The sequence below is a fragment of the Poecilia formosa genome, unplaced genomic scaffold (genome assembly GCF_000485575.1).
Source record: "Poecilia formosa unplaced genomic scaffold, Poecilia_formosa-5.1.2 Scaffold92, whole genome shotgun sequence".
NCBI lineage: Eukaryota > Metazoa > Chordata > Actinopteri > Cyprinodontiformes > Poeciliidae > Poecilia > Poecilia formosa.
Genome location: NW_006800031.1, coordinates 757659 through 766340, shown reverse-complemented (window position 1 = coordinate 766340; position 8682 = coordinate 757659).

Sequence of the window (8682 nt, the reverse complement as noted above, 5' to 3'; positions counted from 1 at the left end):
AACATGATCAGAAACAATAGAAAAACAAAACTAATTTGTGTGCATTTTTCTAAATAAATCAGGTGCAAAGTATTATAATTTTAGAGAAAATAAAAACAAATATTGAGAAACTACAACACAAAAATAAAATAACAAAAACTAAACTTAACATCCTCAGGTGAGCTGTGTAATAACTACAAGAAGAAGGAGAAAAACACTTTGTTTCATGTTGATTAATGTTGCTAAAATTGAATAACAAATAGTTTGGGTTGGTATATTTTTTACAGGTAAATAAAAGTTTAGCAACACGTGTTCCATATTGGTTGATCTGTCTTGTTTTGTGTTGCAGATATTAGCCATCTCATTGATTGAAGGTTCTAAAAAAAACAACAGATATTCTGTAAAGAAAGAAAACACAATTAATTTATTATAAGTTTCAGTGTTTCTTTTATTCAGATACTCTTGAATCCGTATCAACCCTCAACTTGCCACTTACAATATGGCGTACGCGCTGACGTTTGGTTTCCTCTGGGCAGCGAAACCAACTCGTGTAGCTTCTACTAGTGCGTTTCTATAATGACATGACTCGTTTGGGGCGTCTGCATGGGCGGTGTGTGTGTTTAAATAAAACGGAATCAGCTGTTGGAATACGGTCTATAGGAATGTTAATGTAATACGCCAATAGCAGACGCTTTAAAACATATTTCACTTCATATTCCAGTTCATGCAAATGTTAATAATTGTGAATTTTCTGCTGATCCCGTTATTCTTCCCGGGATTATGAATGAATTCAGCAGAGGCAGCGTGGGCTATCACATGGACTCTGTTGGTAGTAGTTACCCCACCTGGGAGCTCTTATATTTTCACTATTAATTATTTTCAGAGCTCAGATGCCATCAAACTATTCATAACGGTTCACTCTGCTCGCGCTGGTAGGAAATGAGCCGGAAGCGCGGTCCGTTAGCTTTTATACAGAAACCGCTACCTCGCCTCATCACGTCGCCTCCTTAAATAGGCACCGCGTGCGAGATAATGTTGGATTCAAACAACCAACGGTCGTTCAGGCGAGCTCTGTGTCGGGCCTCCGATTGGCTGGCGTCCTCACGGACCACCATTCGAGGACCACCCACTTTGCGCTCTGATTGGTCGGCCGGTGGTGAGAGCGATGTGAAACGCAATCGACTGATTTCAGGGCGGAGCTTCTATAAAGGGGGAACCAAAAACACAAGAGGCTCTCCTCCATCAGAGCGGAGGGGGAAAAAATAAAAACACGGATGTTTAGAGACTTTACGGAACCACACATGGTGTTTCAGAGGAGAACAATAAAATGTGGACAATTTATGACCTACATTGTACTCATAAGGAGTGTAAGGCCATCAGATAATGACAAACCTTGAGATAAGGTCATGAATCATCATCATCCTTTACCTTGATTTGATTTTAGTGATTTGAAAGGTGTGACATTAAGTAATTGAGAAACTGATAACACTGTTACTTTACAACAAATATCTCATAATATTTCTTTTGAGTCGATAAGACTTTTGGATTAATTAATATCAAATTTGGAGATGGTTACAAATCAAATTTTGAAGTAAAATGTTTTTCTCATCTAACAGAAAAAAATACTAGTTTTGTGGATGTACAACACTATTCTGAATCCAAGTGCAGCAAATGTGACAAGGCCCAGTCAAAGCCCATTATACTCACAAGGCCATCAGATAAAGCAAATAACAAATCCACAACTGTAACCTTGAGATAAGGAGCTAGACTTGTTTAGTTTTGAGATTTTGAAGGTGTGGAAATAAACATTTAATGAAATAATAAAAATTAAATCCCACTCACAGTGCAGTGTTAATAGATTCAGATTTATTCAAGTCCCTAAAGGGAAATTCATGTTACAGCAAGTATATATAAAGAAGATAAAAAAATACTATCAAACTATTTGTGGGGCAAGTCAAAAAGTGAGCAAAAAATAACAATATGGATCAATTTAAAATGTAGATTTAAAACAAAACTCGCTGTTTCTTTGGGCATAATTTGTGATGCAATTAATTTAGGCCATTGCAAATCAACTACATCTCAGGAGGTCAAACAGCTGCATATTCATTAGAAGAGTAAGGCCTTCAGACGTTGACAACAACAAATCATAAAAACCATAGCCTTGAGATAAGCTGCTGGTCTCACTCAGTTTTACCTTGACCACAATTTGAAAAGGTGGGAACTTAAGCATCCGAGAAGCCAGTTTTACAATGTAATATCTCAAATGAGCTCAATAAAAATATTATTTTTTAATAAAGTACTGTATTTTTTATTTCCCTAACTATTTAAATAATAAATTAGATAATTTTTGGGAGGATGGAATTTTGTTTTCCCCTGAAAAATGTTTTCTTTTTATTTCCAGGTCCCCTTGAATCAAAATGTACCAAACCCTAGATGATAAATAATAAAACCTGAAGGTTTCAGTTTACTACCACAAAGACATTTTAAGGATTGTTTGTAATATGTCATATGCAAAAATATGACCACATTTGTTTTGCATAAATAAAACAACTCCTACATGTTTCTATGGGCGATTCACTCTGCTTTGCGGACGTTCATCCCTTGAGAGTAAATCTACTTCCTGTTTCAACGTGCATCATCAAAACAATGTGACACAAAGACAGAAACTGCTGTACTAAAAAAAATCTTTTGCACAGCAAACATGGTGCTTTGCAGTATTTTCCTGCTGGTTCAGTGACTATTGATTTTAGCTTGAAACATATTATATAGTGAGAACTATAGATGCAAGTGTATGATGTTTGGTTTTCTGCAATAATAAATGCAAAACGTTCATAAAATCGTATAAAATCTAAAACTTCTTTGAATAGTCTTTATCATCTAAGCTGCTGCAGATTATTTTTTGTTTTTTGTTTCAAAGACAAACCCACGACTGTTCCAGCAAAACCCATCTCAAATGCATCAATGTTTCAGAGTCAGAAAAGGCCAAAGGGGAAATTTGCTCTAGGATTCTGCAGCACTCCAAGCATTTAGCCAGCAAATGGCTGAAACAAGACACTGGAAGCTGCAGGAACCTCCACAGTCAATGTTTACAGGCAAACACCAGCTGCTTATCTTACGAGCAGACTTCTACCCAGAATTCAAACTGATAAGACCCCAAAGCAGATCACAAACAAGATGAGAAAGCTGAATAAATCTGACTCCCATCCAGCAGTGAGTAGTTGCATAATCACCACTCTGGTTGCATTTTTCCTTCTGCAGCGAATCTAAGACGGTTTTCACATATCAGTGTGGAAGATTTGGTTCAATTAGGAACCAAAATTACAACATTATTATATTTTTATCTGGTGCGGTTTGATTTCACGTTGCATTTTGTCAAATGATCCAAGCTAACTGAAAAACCCGTTCCCATCCTTGCCTTTGGTGGCGCTGCATTGAAGACTAGTGAAAAACACAATATGAAAACCTCTGAAGAAGACACAGAACAACTTCCTTCTTCATGAAATCTAAACAAAAACAGGCTAGCATCAGATCTTAGCAGTTGCATGATTTCAATTTTGTCTTAGGTAAAAGACTACGATCCATTTTTTCTACTAGCTTTGTTTTGGTTGTATTTACTCAGAATGCCCTGCACTATATTTGGCTTCCTGCTTTTGGCCTAGTCAACTAGGCGTTCATATATGAATTTGAACCACATCAGAGTTCATCTGATCTTAGACCTAGGTTTTTAGGCAGAGTTTGTTTTATGGTCCAGATCTGAGCAAAAAAACAACTGATTTTCTAGGCAAACAAACTGGAGTTTGTTTAAAGTGGACTAAACAGAGCTGGTGTGAATGCACCCTATGCCACCCTTATGAAAGCTCTCATATCTCACTGCTGACCGTTCATTTCCTACACTTCAGTAGCTGTGTTTCCATTAACCAAATCGAAAATAAATGTGCTTAATGAAAACACGCCAAGTAAAAAAAAACAAATGTGTTTTTCACTAAAACGTTGTTGCTCTAGATGAGGTTTTGGTTGTATCGAAATAGATGTATTTTGCAAAACTGCAATGAAACACTTTTTTCACATCATACAAGTTACATGATCAACAGCCGGATGTGGAAACGACAAAAGATATGACAGGAAGTGGAAAAAGGACGATGGTTTGTTTTAATTTCTTTACAGACAATGTGGAGCTCACAGCATTGCACAATTCATCAAAAATTGTTTCATTTCAAAGTGTTGAATCCATCGGACGTCTGGAAAATCACAAACTACAGTTTACCCAAAACGCTCCCAAGTATAAGGGGTTTGATGCTCCATCAATAAGACACCATGAATCATGAATATAGATGCTTACATCCATCGCTGCTATGATTTTTATTGACTTATCACGTCATTCTAAATTAATTTCTTATTTAACGGAAACACAGCAATTGCGAAATTATGTTTTTTTCAACATTAGCAGAGTATCAACCAAGATTTGCGTACATTTGTAATGATTTATTGACCAGCTACTGTTGGTCAATGAGTCCAGCTATAAAAAGCTCTTTGGACTGACTGAAAGGTGAACACGGTCATGCAGCTCCTGTTTCATAATCCATTCATAAATAAAGTTGGACAAAAGACCACGGGTTTGCCTGAGGAAGTGATATACATCACATTATTTGATGTTGCTTGTTGGAAGGAAGTGACTGGGCTGGACTCTCACTATCAATGAAATTGAGTGTTACCTCATTGTGCTAGGCCTTATGGCGGTCCCAAAGGATGGGGGCTGTAGCAGGAGGGCGGCATCTGTTCAAACAAGAGGGGTAAAAAATGCTAAAGAAAATCATCGGGGGGGAAGGATAACAGTCAAGTAATGCAGCAACATTGTTCCTGCCAAAAGAAAGAAGGGAATTGGGAGGGTGAAGAGGGGTAAAACAGTTCAACCTTTGTAATCGTCTCTTTTTATGTTTGGTCAGCAGAGCGACACTGATGTCTTTCTCTTTTTTGTAGAAGAAAATGTTTGAAAGCCTCTTGCAAGAACAGATTATGCAAAATACCTACACGTACATGACCAATATGATGGTGCAACTAAGACAAGTATTTACATGCTTCTCAAAACGAAGCTTTTATTTGGAAATGAAAAACCCTTAAAGCTGTTTGCCTCCACAAATCATTCATTGTGTTCTGGCTCCGCTCCTTCTCCTCTGCCTCCTCCCCCGCAAAGTAATGCTTTTGTATTGCAGTTTCCAGAGCAAAAAAAAAAAAAGTGTCTCAAGAGCAAGTACATTTATCAGGACAGAGATCCCTATTCATGAGGTTTGGGACAGAAAATGAATGAATCGTTCATACATCCTGCAGTCAACTTTCTCAGAGTCGTCTGGCTTCAGATTCCTTATCCGGGAAGAATTTAAGGCCACCAGTCTCACACGCTCGGTAATTAAAATAAGTTCAAGTCATAAACCTCGGGTCACTCTCACGTGGCAAAGGAAGAACTGCAGAACAGCAGAAAATCCTGTTTGGTATTTGATGGGCGGATTCACTTTGAGTTCTGTAGGGACAAGCATCTTTTACCTGGGGGAAGATCACATAACGCGCCTGGAAGGCAAACATTGATTCAAGCCTTTCAGACTGACGTGTCCTTCCCATTAAATTGTGTTGCAGTGTATTCATTTGTCCACAACTGTACAAATATTAAGTCCCACGCCCAAGTTCACAAAGCTGCTGGAGGCTATACCTTCATGTATCAACAAAGACGTACAGGAATGCTTGAAGGAAAGCAGCTGCCTGTAAAATGAGCATGGCAAGGCTGTTCGGTGCCAGATGTCTGGCATGTTTCAGGTTTTAGTAACACACATGTATAAAATTATGAGAAAAGCAAAACATTTATACCAGAGGTGTCCAATGTGCGGCCTGGGGGCCATTTGCGGCCCTTGGAGTAGTTTTGTGTGGCCCCTGGATGCAGTTTAGAAATGGTCTAAGCCTGTTTTTGAGTAAAAAGTTGCAGGTGATTTGTGGCCCTAGTTACTATGATATTGAAATGAAAGCAAAAACACATGGTTAGTAAAAGAAAAGCACCTGTTGTACCTAAAATGTTCTATTTACGAAATAAAGTTTCTCATTGAAAATCTCTACAATCAAAAACACAGAAAGTCTCCGTCCTCATGAACTTCATTTAACTTAGTCACACCAATAATTAAAATGGGCCAAATCCAGTGAAGGCTTTTCAAAGACAGTTCTCATTTATGTTCTTAGGAATAAACTAACGATATATTGGCCAATATTTTGGTCCATGGTGCAAAAAGTTCGGACACGACTGATTTAAATGCATACTTATATGACTTTGTACAAGCTTATATAGTAATAGAAACTGTCATGGAGTGACGTATACAGTTATATGAGTAACTTGTAACCTTTTCTTACTTTGTTTACTTTGTTACATTCGAGCAGCTTTAGAAACTGTGCTGCTTGGCTGGTGTTGTAATGAAAAGTCAGTGTAATCAAGGTTGTGTTAAAAGGTTTGGAGAGAGACTTACAGAGGAAATATTGCGCAAAAAATTGCGCAAAATTGTGCAAAATTCACATTTTGCACAATTTTTTTTTTACTTTCATACTGCTTTTAAAAACCTTAAAGTCCCTAAAAACACCCAGCTGTTTTTGGCAATTATTTATTGTCTTTTGGTGTTTGGAAAATAAGCTGAATGTAACGTCACATTCAACAGGGACTGCGCCATAACCTATCTAGGATGAACATGTTTTGTATCACCCATACACTATCCTAACCTGATCTAGGAAGTATAATAGGGCACCTGTAATATTTATACCTTCCTATTGTGATTGTGAATATCAATCTTTTTCCTGTAGGAGGAGTTTGGGTCTCAGGATGTGCCAGCAGCCTTGTAAATTTTGTTACAGGTTCAGTTTTATTAGTTTGAAAATGTCAGGAGTTTGTTTTGCAATGCAGTAATTGGTTGACCAATGCACTTCCGATTGCTGGGGAACAAAAAAATAAAATCAAGCCACCATCTTAAGTCAGGGTAGAGCGACTTTGAAGGCCTGCAGTTTTTCTGAACAGTCCCACCTCCACACTCAAGGTCTTTGTCAACTCTCTCTCTCTATTTGCCTTTTCTCTCAAATTGTGTGGCAGGATGACCAGAACTTGGAGGAGCTCTGCTAAAGTCAAACGTCTTATATTTGAGACTTACAAAGACCACTTTGCTCTCAGGAACTAAAAGTAAACAGATTTTCTTATAGCATTACTCAGATCGGTGTCTTGCAACGCAACAATCTTGTCTCACAGATCTTAATTGCAGAGTCAGCATATAGTCGTCATGTAGGGAGGTGTAAGCTTCTCCAGTTCTTGTTCAGTGACTTACTTTACCACAGGTGAGTCAACTCCAGTAAACATGTGACAACATCAGCAGCGATGATAGGAAATGGGAGGAAATTTTAAATGTCGCAATGTGTCAAAAAAAAAAAAACTTGTGTAAACAGAATATTTCATCAGTCTATCCACCCATTTTCCTACCTACCTTTCTAAGGTCAGGTGAATTAATGAAAGCCAGAAATCCCTCGTAGTGTCGACACTTTCCAGTTTATTGTGAGGATACAAAATTCAAGATCAAAAGCTCCAAAAGTGGCATCCTGGTAGGGTTGCCACCTGTCCCGTAATTGGCTATTAAATTTAGCGTCCCGTATTGAACCGATAGTTCTATACAGGACCTACAACATCATACCAACACACAATGAAGCAAACAAAAAGAAAGCACAACGGACAGAAAATGACCTTTTGTGGAGCATTTACTGCATTTTCTGTAGAGAAGTCTGGATGTTTAGTCAGAGCCAAGAGTGGTGGGATTGTGATGTGATGCACTTCACTGACAGACTTCTTTAATAAATTCATATTATAATTGTCAGCCATTGTTTATGTCCAAATTTCCATCACCTATCTTCTTCTGGTGCAGAATTATGACGCATGTCACATTAACAACATAAAAGTTGGATAAAATGTGACATTCAGACTGCAGTCATTTTGAAAACTATCAGGTGTATCTGAATTATCTGTGTAGCCATAGCCTTGGTTCTACTCTGAACTCCCAACCAGAGGATGGTGTCCCTTCACCCAGTCTGTTCTACTGGCCACTTGATGGGAAAGCCTGTGTGACGTAAATGTCATCATCTCTACCCACCCACCAGGGGTCTCAGAGGATGTCCGCATGCTGCCCACATGTTGAAGACATTTTTCAGACAATGGCACCACACACACACTCACGCACTCACACACACGCAGCAGACAGTGAAAACAATGGATCAAATTGCAAGGAAATAAAGAAAAAGGCTTTTGAAGGAATCTTGTTCACTGAAAAACAAAATATTATCAGGTATTTTTTATCTAGTTTCTGGCACAAATATTTTGTACATTTGAAAGAAGACACAAAACTAACTTTCAAGTAACATTTCAGAAGATATAAGAGCTTGTTTTCAGTCAATAATTAATTAATATTGATAAAGAAGTTCTGGTTGCACTGGCAGACTATTTAATTTGTAACAAGACATTTTCCCTAATCTGCCAGGAACAGAACTTTGTCACCAAATAAAAATATTTATTTACTTTTTTTTTAAACAGGAATATATATATATCAGTGACGTGCGGTGAGGTTCATTGCTGGTGAGGCACTGACTTATGACTTAGACCCCATTCATGTTATTGGACCCACGGAAATTTCGTGTAAGCATACA